We start from the raw sequence: 17429 nt of genomic DNA on the forward strand, positions 1-17429 counted from the left end.
GCTTATGTAGGAACAGCACTCGTGTGTCTTGGCGGTGGTCTGTGCACATCCTCAGTTGTAAGGGAACTCTTGCAATGACAATCTTTAAGGGAGGAAAGGAAGAGTCAAGCAGAAGAGATGTTTTCAGGGGCCCAGCGAAAAGAATCAAATTTGCTCAAACTAAACATTTTGGTGGATTTTTTCTACTCATATCAAGCATTTAAAACTGTGCTGTTTTATGGAGGCATTACATCGTGCTTCTCAAATTAATAGTTAACCATTGGAAACGACAGGTCTGGCAGAATGGAAATCAGGTCCTTTATTATCTCATGAGTCATATTCATACAGAGAACCAAACAAGCACCAGACAATGGCTTTGTGCCCAACACATGTCAACAGGTAGATTAATATCTTCGTTTTTTATTAAGTAGAAAGAAAGCCTGGTGCTGTTCCCATTAAAGTAGATTGGAGGTCTGCAGTCACCTGCAATAGTAACAGGACTGGGCTTATAGGAACTGAAGCTGGTCCTCGCTGTTTGAGTTTCCTGAGCAGCAGAGGTTATTTCAGGTTTTCAATGGTTCAGAATCAATATAGGCAGGCACCACAGGGCTTTCCTTAGCTTTAGCTTAGGCCATTACTCATTCCCTTTACACATTTAGGAGATCAATTTCCTATTCAACATGGTGAAGAACCAGTATGCGGGCCGGGGGTGTTTTCCTGATCGTACCTTTGCTTAGAAGTGTGACTGGAACTGAGGGACAAGCATCTCTGATCTCGTCAGGGTCTAATTAGTCACATGATACAGAAAAGCCAGATTTAGAAGCCAAATCCGTACCCTTCATTCAGCCAAACGTCTCACCATTGGCAAAGGGAGTTCTGACTGAATGGCGGAAAAAAGAATTTCAGAATATTTTGGGGCACAAAAGATCTTTTTGCCGCAACTCTCTACACCTAGATATCCCATCTACAATTCCCAATGCGTACGACAATGGAAGTCTGCAAAGAGCCGGAAAAATCTTCGTCTGCTGATGCTTAACTGGTCTCTTCACACGATTTACAATAAGGTATATAAAGTTCCCCAGGAGGAGGAAGTGACACTGGGAAATGCTGGACCAATCAGTTAGTGATATTTTAAGGTTTAATGTAAAGCCAGTTTTAATGGAAGGTCTCTATATGGCACATCTGCAGCTATCCATGCCTTGTTGCACAGCCTTGCATCCTTGTCCTTTCACAGTTCATTGGTTTCTGGTTTAGACTCCAGTTTGTAGTGCAGTCAGTGGACCAGAATGTGGCTACAGTATTCATAAGGGTTGCACATGTATCTGGTGTCTTTTGTGCATTATGTTGAGGCCGTAGCACAGGTCGTTCTTAGTAGGGTTAGTAATCTGTAATTAACAGGTATTGTTGGAGTTTACAATTTCAAAACAGGAAATTAGCACTTTGAAATTTCAGAAAGTGATATTACAACGGAAGGCAGCGAATAGCTCAGCTCTTACAAGCAATCCCACTGACTTCACTGGAATTCATGTCAAGGTAAGGAGAACAAGAATAACAGAGTCTATGGCAAACGTTCACTGGCTCACTTTGCTCTACTACAACTGTTGAAGGCTAAAGCGGGTTTCCTATTGACTTCAAGAGGGCTGGGGCATGAAACCATTTACAGTAATTTGCAAAACTGCATTATAGTATTTGACAAGTCTAGAATAAGTCCAATGGTAACACTTGTTACAAAAAAGTCAAAAAAGATAATGATTACCACATGAAATGATTACCACATGAAAAATATAATCATTACCACAAAAAATATATGATTACCACATGAAAGCATACAGCTCTGACTCAAATAAGCAGGTATCTAATGTAAACAAATAAGTGTATTATAATATGTTTGCATTGGGGACAATGCTTCTTGCAAATATTACAGCAATAATTCTGTGGCCTTGCAATTCCAATTTAAAAAATGATAAAGCGTTTGCTAAAGCAAATTGCAAATGCATCTTTTTGTGTCCTAAACCAAAGGACACAAAATATCTCATGTAAACTTTCTTTTGTGAATCTATTGTTTGTCATTTACTCTAATTTCGTTACCATGTGAAAAAGCAAATTGCTATTTTTTCTCATCACGAAGATTAATATGCCCTTTTTAGATTAATTTTTGGTATCTGGGTGCTTACTTTTGATATGTTGGACAGTGACAAATATTTGTTGAAACAGTGACTACCTGTGGTTTTGGTCAGTGTCTGAATAGATTCATTAGTGCACATCCTTAACATGATTTATTCCTGCAGGTGTATATGCCAGAAATGTACAGTTTTTCTATACCCGTTCCACTGGGAAAGATTTGATGTGAGTCTTATCTGAACACCATATGTTATTTTATTTGTTAATAACAGAGTAGTGTGTTTTGAAGTATTACATATTTTATGCCCTAGGGGCCAAATCCTGTGTACATTGTGGATAATGGGAAGACTTTACTGTGCATTGAATTAGGATATTGACTGATTTTTAGACAGCAGCTTCAGGAGGACACTGACTTCTCCAGTTTTTCTCTCTGAGCTGTGCTGCTTCTTTATAGATAGTGTGCTGATACTCTATGTCTCTCAGTGGCTTTCCTTTCCTTTTGGGTAAATCATGCATTTGACAGTGAAACATTGTAAATCCATGTCTCTAATCTGTCCTGACGCAGTAGAAGCGCAGGCTTGACCCTACATTGTCACAGCTGAAACACACCAACATGCTAAGGAAAAGAGCAAAGCAAAAATACCATTGTCGTCCAGAAAAGCCATTTCAAATTCTGCCACATCATGTGCAACTAGATAGAAAGAAAAGACTTAGACTTTTACTCCATTGGAGTATATCAGTGTGGTACAGCAGCACAGACTGCCACATACTAATTTATCCATGTGGTGAACCCAGATTGGTGCCATCCTAAAAAATGATGTGGGTGAATATTTGCGTTTGGGAAAAGAAGAGTGACAGAGAGAGGGAGAGGGAGAGAGAAGGGATGGGGAGGGGGGAGGCGGAGGAGAGAGAGAGGTTGAATGTGGGACAGGGAAGACACTGGAGCCGAGAGAGAGAAATGAGGCATTTAGGACTTGATGCTGCCAGTGGCAAACTCCCATTGACTTTAATTGGATCAAGATCACCTCTTCAGAGAAAGAGCACGCTGAAGAGCGTGGAGAGGGAATGCCACAGTCCACCAGGGAAGGTCCAGCACTTTGTTCAGCCCAGTCAGGTAGGGGTCTTGAGTCTGGAGCATGAGCTTTATTTTTAAGCTTTTATGCTGTATGAGCTCATATATTTATTTACAAAAGCACATTTTTGCTTCAGCCAGAGTCACTTCCCATGGAAATCTAAATGCTCTTGTTGGAGAACTGCTGGGTCTGTGAAACACGAGAATGTCCCAAGAAGTTTCAGAATACTTTTAAGCAAAGGAGACTGTCCCCAACATTTCTCCCACCCCAGGTGCTCCATCTCTAGCTCCCAATTCAGGTGCTTGTGTAAGGAAAGAATCAAAGCTTGTGGGAGGGTGCCCCGGGTGTAGCCGGGTATATGACAGCTCACAGGAAGAGGAAATGATGTTGATAAACATTGCAACAATCAGTGCCTGTTATATTAGAATTTAATAGAAACTAGGAAAATTAACTTTTATAAATCCTTGTTAGTAATAACCTGATTGTCATTAAGAACCGATTAAGCAAACTACCTCCAATTTTGCAGTCTCACAATTGCACATTTGCAGCTGTAAGTAAGTCTGAATCCGTATGACAGACCTCTCAGGGCAAGTTTGCTCGTTAGATGGCATCGTGTGGATTGGTGCCGGGACTACCTTAACTGTCAAAGCATGACTCAGCTATTTCTGAGAAGATTTTAGTTTCAGCAAAATATTTTTTCCACTATGTTGACAGCTTTTCCACCCACATATTGCAAACGTGGCTGTGCGCCACAGAGGGATTTTGCGAGCTCCAATTCAACACTTGGTATATATTTCTGAATGTTACTTACGAAAAGATCTTCATGAGAATCCAAGGATCTCCAGTTTGAACATCCTAGGTTTGGGGAGGAAGATTTATTTTAATCTACCATTGCACCCTTTCCCCCCACCCCACCCCAATTACCCTTGAAAATGTATGATTATGCATTGCGGCCACCCATCCACTGCAAAGATATATTCACACTAAAATTTCCAAAAGGTTAAAACTATTTTTCTTGTATTCATCCATTCACAAACGTATTAGGGATAGTACCTTCCTTGTTGCTCTCATTAAGCATTACAGAACAATCATGAAGTAAACATGGGCATAGAGATTATTTCAGGAAATTTGATATAATGACACATAAGGGTTTCTTTTGCTGCCAGGTGCAATGCCATAATTATTGTCTTACCATGTCAGTTTGAAGGTGAAATTGGATGGAGTATTCTTGTAAGACTGTTTCAGCACACAGAATTACAATTATGGCATGCTAACCCATGCAGTCTGCTCTGGGCAAGATCATTCCTCTGTTATTTATAACAGATTATCATTCATATCATCAATCCATGACTATTTGGTAGATCAGCGATGGAAGGATTGAACTCTAGGGAGAAGGAAATGAATGAACTGTGATTGTGCTCCATTTCACATGTACACAGCCGGCAAAACACTGAACTGTTCACAAATGCTGACACAGAAAAGTCCTTTGCCAAAGTATCAGGTACCTCACCACAGAAGAAAAGAGCCTAAATCTGGAGAAGTAATGCTAGCAACCGATAACCACTCTCTAACAGCTTGCTATTGTAAAGCAGGCTGGGCCCTTGCTTCTCTTGACTCAGTGTCAACTGGAGAGGTAGTAATTCATTCTGCTCTTCACGTGGCTTTCTTTGTTACTTGGATATCATGGTTTTGGTCTGGTTTGGAGGAGGGGTTGGCTTTTATGAAGTTATTTTCAAGGCAAAATATAATAGAAAATAGCAGCATATATTAAACACAAATGCAGTATTGCCCTCTGGGAGCTTTCAGAGTTGAAGGAAGAAAGCCACTGAAATCTGACCCCTTCCCACTCTGGTCAGGACTCATGGGCGGGTCAACAAATCCTCACGGTCAGTGCTGGTACCAACAACTGATTGCTTTAAAACAGTCAATAGGTGCAAGCAAGTCCTGTCCCCCACTAGCAAGCAATCATCAGCCAGGGAAACCAGGTCAACCTTTCTTCTGGCATGAGCTGAAACTAAATTGAAAGGGGGACAAGAAAGCAATGCCTTAAAAGGCATCACACCCACTAGTTTCTTCATTGTTCTTCATCTGGGATTGAAAGCATGGAGACTTGCAGAGACCCCTTTGGGGGGCTGGAGTAGCCTAGTCTCATACTTCGAGCAACCCCCCATATTCATATGCGTGTTGAAGTGGTGATTTACTAGCTAGCATGTATGCACAAGGCATTTTATTGTCAAGCTCTTCTTCAGGATACTGCAGAACATTAGAGATGTTTTCCATTTAATCCATTTTTTAAGTATCTCTTTTCTCAAGCTGCTGAATGCTCCCATCCCTTAGCTGTCATGTCTTGGCATTGTCTGTCTTGTTGGTCACAGTGATCGAGCCTGAGTACTGGCAATGAGACTGAGCACGTGCAACTCCCTGAGAAGGCAACAGGCATTATGCGTGCTCAGCACCTCTGAGAATCGAGCCACTCTTTATATAGGTGACTCATGATGTGCTTGGGAGGAGGCCAGGCTTGTGTAGCATGGGCCCTACATGCATAGATTGACTTTGGCCACAAAACCCAATTCAGAACCAGTCCCAAAGACCAATTGTGCACACGGTTCCAGTTTGGTCTCCTTGGTACTAAGTGTAAGATGGTTATCAATAATACGGTAATGGATTGAACTATTATGGAATACATGGAACAGCTTTATAAAGGTTAGGGCTGGTTTTCCTAATGGGGCTGCTGTCATATAAAGAATCACCACAGGTAGCACTACAGAGGGGGGAAGGACCAGAATCAGTTTTCATTGAAGCAAGTAGGGATGTTGTCACCAGTCTGGACCATGAGAAACAAATGAGCAAGGGCATGGCCACCCTCACTGACTTCCTATCTGTGCTCCTTCTCTACAAATGGTCCAATACTGGGCATGTTTTTACACCACTACCTCCTTCTGCTATTTCTATTTGCAGCACACTGCTAGACTCGTGTGTCTATGCCAGTATCTGAAACTCCCTCTCACTAATAGCAGTGTGAAAGCAGAACTCAGCAGTGGCTGAATGGCAGCTCCAGCAAGAATTTAACTTTAGCCTTCAGCAAGACTTCTAGAGACCCGGTCAGTCACTTTAGAGACACACAAAAACTGAAAATGGAAGTGCCATGCCAACGGAAACCAGTTATGGCAATGTTAGTGTGCCGCCTGCTTGTGCAAGACACGTCTTAACTGTGAACATACTGCATGGGTGGTTCAGCTGTCAGTTTGAAACACTCACGCTTTTATTGCTTTGCCTTATAGCAATAGTTTATTTTCCTGTTGTTATTGTTATAAGATAGCATCTAAGGCCATAAAGAGCAAAGATGTAGAATTTATTTAATGCTCTTAAAGAATGCTTTACTGCAATGTGAAAAATCTCAAATCATTAATTCTGAAATTCTTTACAGAAGAAAAGCAGCTTTTGAAAATGTTCATTCCTATCAGCAGATAAAAACATAAAGAGAAGCCAAAAAAAAAAAGAGCATGTTTCTGGCCAAAAGATATATCTATATCTATATATAGATATCTTCAGCCAGGCTATATCCTCCAATACAGAAGAGGGTAGATTAAATGAAAGACCCTTGTACTAACAGTGAATGCTACCCTACCGCATGGAATATGTGAGAGTGCTAACAGACACATTTAGTCACTTTGGGCTAGAGCTGATGAAGATCTTAGGCAAACTGAAGTACCTAACTTCTAGGTCTCTGGCCATGACTTTGTGTTTGGCCATTCACTTCCATGTAAACAGTAAGAAGAGGGAGAGGGACATAAGGTCCCTGATCCCAACAATTACACCTCCTGCCATGTCGCACGTGTGGCAGAGGGGCAATTTTGGGATTGAAGAACAGATCCCAACCAAACCATTTCTACTTGCTTGTGCAGGAGGAGCCTGAAACCAACAATCAGCTGATTTTTAGCTCTGGCCAGGGGCTTCACTGGAACTGGTTTGAGATCTTGGTGTGGTCCCTGGCCAGAGTGCTAACACTCTGCCAGACCGGCTGCACATTCATTTGAAGGTGCCATACATACAAGGCATAAGTTATATGTGGAACACTGCCATGACTGGTTTGCCATTTTATGGCCCCTTCAATTGGGTGCACATGTAGCACCCTTGCCATTTATGCTGCCATTAACCTGTTAATTGTAGTATAAATGTAACATGCATAGGGGGATGAAGAATTGGAGCCAAAAGAGCCTCAGGCCATCAGGCAGACACTTCCATCCATTCAGCAATTAACCTTGTCCTGAGGGTGGGCACCTAAACCGTTCTCTCAGAGAACTGAGCAAGGCCCTTTTCTCAGTTGTTGTGGTACCACCTACTTTTTATGTCATAGTTTAGGTAGACTATGCATCCAGCAAGTGGAGGGCCTGCGGTGAAGTTCTGCCTTGGCCTGAAGGTATTCAGTCCATCATCTCCAAGCTCCCAGAAAGGCGCTTTAACCACCAGGCTAGCTGCTGGTGTCATCCCTTCGGATTAGGAGAAGACATTCCAGGACCCATGGCTTCTTTGGTGAGCTCTCTAACCCGCCGCATTATATACATAAAGGAAGGAAACTGCTGCTACCTCTGTTTTAAACAAAAATGGCCAAATCTCAGTTTTGTGAGGAGCCTGATTCTGCCCCTACATGCACGTCTCAGGGGACTTGAGCCAAACCACCCAGTTTCTGGATCCTGATTAAGTTTAGGCATGAACTAGGTGCTGAGCCGCTCAGACTGGGGCAATTTGGGGCTTGTCCAGAAGCAGAACAGTAGGTGCCTAGGAAATTTAAATGTCAAACAAGGAGGCACCTCCAGGGTGAGATAGCAGGTGAGCCAGGCATTTTTGGATTTAACCACCTCCATTCCAGTGCTACTTCAGGCACCTGAGCCAAGGACTGGCCTTGTAAGACACAATCCATCCAGGCCTGCAAGGACTTGAGAAGCAGTCGGTATTTTTACTGCTGATCTGATAAGCAATTTAAAGGTTAGTTAGAAGACCTGTACAAAGGAGGCAGGGATTTAGAATTTATCATGTGAGTGTTCACAAGATTTACCATCCAACCTGGCAAGATTTTTTTCCCTATTAACGTAAGTTATTGCAAGATCTTATAATTAGTCCTGTGATAACACCAGGCTTGATCCTAAGGGATGCTGAGCACCTGTGATTCCCACGATCTATCCATGGGTGTTGCAGGTGCCTGGCTAGTCTTGGACATACGCTCCATTGTGAGCAATACTAGTAACATGTTAGGGCCTAATTCTGCTAGCCTTACTGAGGCCAAATGATACATTACTCCATGAGCAGTTCTCCTGACTGTTCATAGAGTTAGCTGTGTGTTCAATCAGCAAAATCTGGACTGGATGGGTTAAATATTGCTTTGCAGGTTCCCTAGCCACTAAGCTCTTGGGCTAAAAGGTGGGATCCCCACCACCTCCACTTTAATTCTGGCAGGTACACACATACTTGGGTGATACTATCCCACCACAGGTGGAAACAGAAGTCAAATCGTGCATAAGTGCCAAAAAATTCAGGTATGTCCATTTTGGAGCATTAAGGTTAAATAGGTCCTAGTGCTAAGCATACAAGCCCATGGCACCCTGGAGAGAGAGATTTTAATTTTACAGCTTCTACAAAAGAGAAGGATGTGATGTGTGCATTACTGGTATTTATTTTGTACAGATCAATCCTGTGAGATGCTGAGTGCCCTAGCTATCACTGACTTCCATGGGAGTAGACTAAGACCTCCCGGATAATGGCTATAAGGGCACTGCAAGTAATGCATTACCACTGTTAGTCAGCAAGCAACCCACAAAGGCACCTTTGGTGAAAAGGGTTCATGAGTCAAGGGACAGGGCATAGCTGAATCCTATCTGGAACTGTTATATGTAGAACTAGACCATTTAACCTCTATTTCCTTTATGGGTATAGAACACACTACAATACTGGTGCTTAATTCAAAATTAGCATAAGTCCCACTGAAGGGGAAAGACTCCCATTGACTTCAGTGAGCTTGGAGATCTGCTGAGTGCCTTAGAAAGTGGGGTCAGATTTTAGAAAATGTCTTGTGTATGAAATTCATTTGAGGCCACCCTCCCCTGGGCAAGATCTTAATTGTCTCGCTCATTTTTCATTCTGTAGAACTGGCTTGAGAGCTTTACTCCTTAGAGTCAACTCAAGAGTTTCACAAAAGGGCCAATAATATTTGTTTTTGCCCAAGTGCCTCAAAGTCTGAGGGAATGGAGACAGAATCACCCAAGATGAACAGCCAAGAAAAGTAAATCATCTTGGGGCCAGAGTGAAATTTCATTTGAAGTGGCCGCAGATGGCAAAAATGTTGACGAATCAGCAGTTCCACAAACCTCTGCCCATTCAGAGAGCAATGTCTGTAAACAAGCAGGAACGTGCGCAGAGCCACAGAGCTTTGCAGATCGAGCCTGCTCCGCTAGCACTGCTGAGGGGACTTTCCCTAGAGAAAGTATATGCACAGGACACTTTCCCATAGGGCAGGAACCATGGTATAAGGGATAACGTAGCCCTTAAAAAGGTGATCCTGTTCCTTTCCCATGTTGACCGCCATGATTGCGTGCTAGGGCCACATTCTTCCATGAAGTGTGCACTGAAGGGCAAGGATAAGATAGCGATCCACACAACCACCAAACACATTGTAATGATAAATGGGTGCCTACGCTCCACGTGATGCCAGAATACAATGGAGTTGGCAGTGAACCAAGGGGTTGTTGCAATAAAATAGACAGCTAATGACAGACTGTTGTTCCAGTTGTTTACATACATTTTTCTCTGTGGCTTGTCAAAAAAAAAAAAGGTGGAGCCAGGGCATAAGACATTTACATGCAACAATACCATCATACAATAGCTTAAAACTTATATAGCAACACTCACAAGTTTGGGCTGCCCTAGGCAGCACTAACTTGTGATCAGATAGTGATGTACATTGCTGGAATCAACCACAGTTATTTTTAATTATTTTATTGTTATTTATGTTGTGGAAACAGCATGTTATTTGTGCAAAAGCAACAGTACAGGAGGGGCTGGCCAGGAGGGCCAGAAGGCAGAGAACTTATCCCATTGGGTTTATAACTTAAGCCAACAATGTATAAACAAGGAGAGGAAGTAGGCTGAGCCATCAGAGCAAGATGATAGGGTGCTACCATTTGGTTCATGCCTTACTGGTTGGATTCTTTAGCAGCTACGACAATTGGGACCTTAGACATGCTACAGCCCTCTGTAATTCCACCCCACATCCCCATACCACGGCCCAATGCCAGTGAAGCAGGAGCAGGGGTAGTTGGCTGTCAGGAGTGGCATCAGGGTGGGAGCCCATACGTCTGAAGCAGAAAGTGAGCGTGGAGGGCGAAGCAGGGGTGGCCGGAAGCAGGTCTCCACACTGAGCCCATCAGCTAGCAGGTATCTGCCTGGCAGGAGAGGAGGATTCTGGAAATGTACCACCCTAGTGTATTCAGTAATATGAGAAATCATCTAAGTAACCATTTATGCTTGTGATGAGACTCGGGGCACTTCACTGCTGACTGTCACTTGGGAAATATCATTTAACAGCCCAGCAGTTCAGCTTTCACACCTGAAAATATTTATCTTCTTGCCAACAGGAAGTTAAGGAAAGATGAACTCTGCAATCAATACCCACACAGAGCCTTGGAGATGTCAACCGCTCATCAAGCACGGTCCAAGTATTATCTAAGCTTAGTGGCCCAATGGGCTATCATGCTGATTTCTCTAGCTAATAGCAACACAAGGGAGCAACGTAGCTAGCATCTGGCTGCCTCACTCCCCGTCCCTTATGGTCAGTTATCCATTTACAGCTAGACTGACTGGGGAAGGCCCTTGGCATGAATCCAGAGGAAGACTCAAGCTTGTCTCTGGAGTCATAGCAGGATTCTTATCTGTTCTGTTTCCATACTTCTTGTGGATAAGGACACCATATAGGCTCTAAAAGTGCTGTTGAGAAGTTTATTGTCCACACTCAAGATGCTCTGAGCTCCACAGAGTTTGGGGATATCTATTTCTAAAACCATAAATTACCATGGAAATGAGCTGGGCTCCAGACTTAGGAATACAAACCACATCCAAGCTCAGCAGAAGGGAAAAAGGATTCTCAGGCAAAACTTTCTTGATAGGACATTACCTGGAAAGGTACTACTTCACTAGACTCACTGATATTAAATAAGTGAAGCAGAGTTTTTTTAAAATATAAATGTCCTCACTAAACCAATTGGATCAAGATTAATACGTTCAAGTGCAATGCATTCAGAGGAACATATTTGGGGGGAAATTGTTTTTATTCTCATAAAAGTTTTCCAATTTGGGTGTCAAAGTTCCTGAGCAAATCTACCTCTTGTAGGTACTACTATAGCAGGGGTGGGCAAAATGGTGGATCTGGCCAGTAGCCAAACTCCATTTCCCCGCAGCCCCGCCCACACGGCTGGGGCCAGTTTCCATGGAGACCAGCCCCAGCAGCCCTGGCAGGGCACACAGCAGGGCAGGGAGCTGCTTGGGGGCCAGGCTGGGAACTTGCAATGGTGACAGCATGGTCCAGAGCCAGGACAGAACCGCAGTCTGCATACCCTGAGCAGGGGCATGCAGGCAGTGGATCGTGGCTCTGCCCCAGCGATGGACCATGCTGTCACTGCTGCAAGGAGCCAGAGCAGAACTGCGATCCACTGCTTGCACACCCCTGCCCAGAGCATGCAAGCTGCAGATTATGACTCTGCCCTGGCTCTGGACCATGCCTTCACCATTGCAAGATCGCAACTCAGCCCCAGAGCAGCTCCCCGCCCTGCCACATGCCTTGCCAGCGTTGCTGGAGACAGTCTGCAGGAAACCCCAGCCCCATGCTATCACAGCAGGGCTGCTGCTGGGATATCCATGGAAACCAGAATCAGCCACATGGGCAGGGGCTGCTGGGAAACGGAGTTTGCTGCCGGTCAGATCGGGTCCGTGGGCCAGACTTTGCCCACCCCTGTTCTATAGCCTCCTAATAGGGTGGTCTGTTCCTTTAAGGGCCAATAAGCCTGGAACCACCCCTGTTTTACTGCACTTGTGCTAGGACTTGAAAAAAATCCAGCCTTTGGGCTGGCTGGGCTAGCAGTTCAGGCTGTGCTTGCCAAAGGAGTTTGTAGAAAGGCTGACCTTGTAGTGTTGACTAGACCCTATGACCTGGTGGGGACAGTGAAGCTGTTCCTGCAAAATATGCATGCTGGGATTACAGGGAGGCTGAAGGGCCATGAGAGGAGCTTCTAATGGAAACAGGCTTTTGGGGAGCTGCCCAGGTAACTAGGAAGAGGAGCGTTATGCCTGAGTGGGAGAAGGTGCCTTTCAGGGGTGGAAGGGATTGAGGAGAATGCTGGCATCAGGTACTTCCTGCATGAGTGTTTGGGTGGGTGGGCGGGCAGGCCTGCGTGTCCTTACTGACCCCAGCAGATGTCTACTGAAGCCCTGAGAGAGTACCAGGCAGTACCCTAAGACAGAGGAAGCAGTTCGAGACCCAGCTGGAGTCTTGGCTGAGCCATCAGGCAGAAGGAGTGATTGACAGAATGAAGGGAAAGCTGAGCCAGGCTAAGCACACGTCCAGCATACCATGAGAAGATGCCTGCAGGTGAAGTTCAGATGTGGACAAGCCCTCGTGTGTATCCTAGCTGACCAACTCACATTCTTCAATGCAAGCTGGGTATTCTTATCCTCTTTTTATAGGTGGGGGGCTGAGGCATAGAAAGGATAAGTGACATAGGCAATGTCACAAGGGGACTGTGTCAAAGTGGGAAAATGATTCACGGTCTCCCAATTTCTCGGCTACTGCTCCAGCCATTGGGCCATCCTTCCTCTGTCTGGAGTATAGAGATTCAGATTTGGTTGCTTTCTCTTTGCATCTACACGTAGCAAGATTTTTGGAAAAAATCAAAGAAACATGAAAGAGTCTCTCATCCAATTTATAGGCCCAGCCCAGTGCATACTGTGACATAATATACCCTTGAGGAGTCTGTAATTAGCACAAAAAATTACCCCTTGCTTTGTTGAATCTCAGACAACACTGACTGGTTAATAATCTAAGTGAAACTTTCACCTTGTTTACTGAGTGTTTGATGCTCCATGATTCAGAGTGGTAATTGAGTGATAGTTAGCTGCAAGATAAATCAACCTACGGCCAAGATGAACACTATAAACTCCCTGAAACCACTAGCTTGATTTAACCAACACTGAAATATTGAAAACTGCAATATGTTAAAGCAAGGACAGAGAAGTCAGAGAAATAAAGGAGTAGGTAGGAACGGTACCCTTAGTTCAGTCATCTGGGCTAAGTACAAATGTTCAAAAAGCCTGAGCCTGAATTGATTCAATCTTTGCAGGTTAGTTTAACCTGTGTAGATTGAACCACCAAGCAAGTGAATAGATATTAACTTTTGATTCAGGAAATGCAGCACCGTGGCCAGGCAGACCCTGGCTGGGGTCCCTGAGGGAGGGAGTAATAAACCCCTTTAGTGGCGTGGCCATACCGGGCTAGCATCTGGCCACACCACCACCCCTGCTCCAGCTAGAGAGCAGAGGGGCAGGGCCAGCCCTGTTCTCTGGAGCAGACAGTGCAGCACAGCCCAGGGCTGCAAAGCATGCTGGGATGCTGGGGGAGTCTGATTTAACCTGAACTAGGAAGGGGTCTGGGACAGAAGTTTCATAAACAGGTTTGACCTCAATCAGTTAAGTCTGATATTACATTCAACCAGGTTTATCTTAAACCAGTTTGTGTGCATTGAACTTCTGTTCTATTACAGGTTTAAATCAGTTTCTGATCACTTAAACAGGTTTATGTGTAACTTCTGTCCCTAGCCCTGATGCTGTAAAGGGGTGCCCATATTTTGTGTCTGTACCAGTCTACCATACATTGTGACTTAGCATAAAATCTGACTGAGGGGCTGGTGGCATAGGTACCTAAAGAAAGGCATTGTAGATTCTAGACAGGCTGCCAGTTCTTAAACTGTGCTGATACTCAGGGGCCAAAAACGGTAATGGGCATACTTGCATTGATTTCTGACTGACTGATGTTTCCATGAAAAATAATTCAAATGGTCAGTGAAGCCAGTGGAAATCTCCCTATGACTCCGGTGGGTATTGGTGCAATTATCAAGTTGGCCATTGAGCAAGGTCCGCAGGCTGCTGTCTTTAATATCTGACCACTTTGGTGCCCAGTCTTTGGGTCTGATCTTCCAGAGGAGTGGAGCACTCATAATTCCTATTAATCTCAAACCAGCAGCCTGCCATTGCGGCCCTTGTAACCAGCAGCTGTTTTTTCCAGAGTTTGTCTTTGCCGTTCAGTTCTTCTGCTTGAAAAAAATTCTTTGCCCACTTCACAAAGCACCATGTTTTGTTAATTAACATTGCAAAGCGCTTTGAGGGCCTCTGGTCTCCAGTACTACAGAAGTATTATTACTTGTGTTGTTATTGCTAATAACATTAATAACTTTTTTGAGCTGGGCAAACTCTGCCTTAAACCATAGGCAGAGAAGTTACAGAACAGTAACCTCGATGGAACAGAAAAGTAGCAGACTAGTAACTTCAGCAGAACAGAAAAGTAACCTCAGTGGCGTGAAGAGTACGTGACTCAGGTACCAGAAACTGCTGTTTACAAGTGGCAGGAAGAGTATATTTGCTCAAATGAAAACAGGTCAAGGCAGCGGCCCATTTGCTATTTGTTAATCAGTAATCTAAAGTACAACACAGCTTTACTGTAACAAAATGAGCTGGTAACCTTCCTTTCCATTGCCATCATGTCAAAAAGGATTCTAGCCTAAGTAGCAACAGCAAAATCCATAATCTCAGTTATTATTTCCATCCTCTATAAATCCATATAGACAATGTGCAGATATTAAAAAAAAAAGAAACTTTCTGTTTGGCATGTCGTTCTTTAACCTAGAATAGCATAGGCAACCAAAGAGTAAAACACAACCCCACATTTTACAAGGAGAATGTAGACTTTACCTCCTGAGAAATTCTCTTTTGAGATCAGACTTAGTCCAGTGTAATCAGATACAGCTGCACAAAGCAACTCTGCCCACTCCTAGCAGTTCTGAATTTGACCCATTTACAGTCACTCCCACCAAACGCTTATACGTAACTTAGAAAACCACTTACGTCACCTCTGAACTTGACCCATAGTCAGCAGTTAAAATTCAAACATGAGAATTAAGGAATGTCCTTCTTCCAGGTTACTAGGTGTACAAGGACTTTCTGCATGCCAGCATCTGCTCCTTTATTTCTTTTGCCAGTGCCCTGTGCTTTTCTTAGCAGTGATCTCTTCAGTCTCTACACAGTATTCCAGAAAGGCTGGCAGGCTCACGCTGGGGCCCAGCACCAGCTACAGCTGGCTAGACAAGGTTTCCAACGAATAATATGCCTGAAGTCTTTAACAAACAAGAAAGGCTTGTGCCAGTCACTGCCTTTTATTTGTAACTCTAATGGTCATGTCCTTTAACTACATCCACTTACACAACAGTGGAGGCCACACAACTGTTCCTTGGAATTTACACAGAAAGGGAAGGGGGGGAAACGAGAAGCCAGATGTTCCTGTACAGACTAGAATAAATAGAAGCAAAAAACCCAGATGTATTATTATGAGTTATATCTTGGGTTATATTAGGTATGAATATATCTCCTATTTGTAAATTAGAGAATAGGGCCATTTGCCAGAGAACACACACACACACACACACACACACACACACACACACACACACACACACACACACACACACCCCTGCAAGTATATTACTACACAATGTGTGCCCAGCTTGTGATTCACAGGCTACAGGGAATAGGACAGTAAGCTACAGTTTCTCTCTCTCCCAGAAACATGCTAACAATTCATGAATAGCAACCCTCAAAAGCCACAATAAGACTGAGCTCCAGTACGGGATGTTTCATCTTGGCACCTGAAATGTGTCTGATAACTAGAATAGTTGTGGTCCCTGGTGCAAGCTCTGAAAATCTCCTTGAGCACCAAGCAGTCCCTGCCAAAGCTATACAAGTATCCTCTTAGCCTGGGAATAGGTTATGGGCTCACTGACAGATCCCCATGGGGTATGACTCTAGAAGGCCTTCTAAATTTCAGGAGTCGTAACCAGGGCTCATTGGGGCCTATTGAACTGGGATCTATGTATTGGTCACCCAATTGTCCACAGGCAATGAGATTTGTATGGAGAAGGGAAAAACCAGCTCCCCAAAGAGTTGGCCACCCAGTTGTCTCTTAACAGGACAGTCTTCTGGCTGACAGTGCTAGGTAGAGGCCATGGTGGTACCTTCATCTTGGGAAGGGATAGAAAGGGAAAAAAAAGATTCAAATCATGGCTCAATTTCCACAAGGCTTTTATAGCATTTGGCTGTTGTCCCAGTTTCCCCAGAATATGAAGTATTCTGGGTGCATCTCTGACTTACCATCTGCCATATGTAGGCATGCAGGTCTCCTTGACATGAGGGTAAGGAGCATGGCCTAGGAAAAGTACCAGTGATTGATGCTTTTCTGCACCTCAGTTGTTTCTTGTGGCAATACTGGCTCCCTGGGAGTGCAAAGGGGATGCCTGTGCTACAGTGTAAGTGCAGTAAAATCTCTTTTATCCGGTACTTCACCAACTGGAACACTTTATTAACCAGAGGTTCTGGCTGGCCAGCCAGATGTTGGAGGGGGGGGGAGGAGGGAATTGCATGTGGTGGCAGCCACCGCCACCACCACCCTGTGCAGCGGCTGCTCCACATGCGACTGCAGCCACATTTCCACCCCCCAACCCCTCCCCCCCCCCCTGCATTATTGGAAAACCCTGCTGGGTTATTTCAGATAACCAGTTTTTACCAGGGGTATGCGAAACAGGACAGCTTCGATTCAGATTCGGCCCAAATCAGGGGACAGTGATTCAATTCGCTGATTCAGATCACTGTCCTAATTTGATTTGGCTGAATCCAAATGTGAAGATTCAACAGTGATTCAGAGAATCAGCAATTCGGCCATAGAGACAGCTTTAAAAGTTTTTTCTACATACCCCAAGGTACCAGGCATGGCTTGCGAACGCTGCGATGGTGGGGCGGATGCAGTATCCCACAGGAGCACGTGGGGCCCCTCCACATGCTCAGCAGCAGACCCAGAAGTGGACTGGAAGTATTTCTGGTCCACTTCTGGGTCCATCACTGAGCAAGTGGGGGATCCCCCTCCGGCTTGGCGATTGGCCGTGGTGGGACCCT

At 44.3% G+C, this 17429-nt stretch overlaps 1 long non-coding RNA gene across 1 annotated transcript; it reads right to left on the reverse strand.

Annotated features, from left to right (window-relative positions):
- Positions 1-278: 278 nt before the first annotated feature.
- LOC149857159 (uncharacterized) lies at positions 279-15263 on the reverse strand. Its single transcript, XR_016444258.1, has 2 exons — positions 15180-15263; positions 279-1364 (listed from the first exon to the last, which is right to left on the reverse strand). It is a non-coding gene; the product is annotated as an uncharacterized LOC149857159 (long non-coding RNA).
- Between the last annotated feature and the right edge of the window lie 2166 nt (positions 15264-17429).

The sequence above is a fragment of the Crocodylus siamensis genome, chromosome 9, assembly GCF_052110815.1.
Source record: "Crocodylus siamensis isolate JL-2025a chromosome 9, ASM5211081v1, whole genome shotgun sequence".
NCBI classification, from domain to species: Eukaryota; Metazoa; Chordata; order Crocodylia; family Crocodylidae; genus Crocodylus; species Crocodylus siamensis.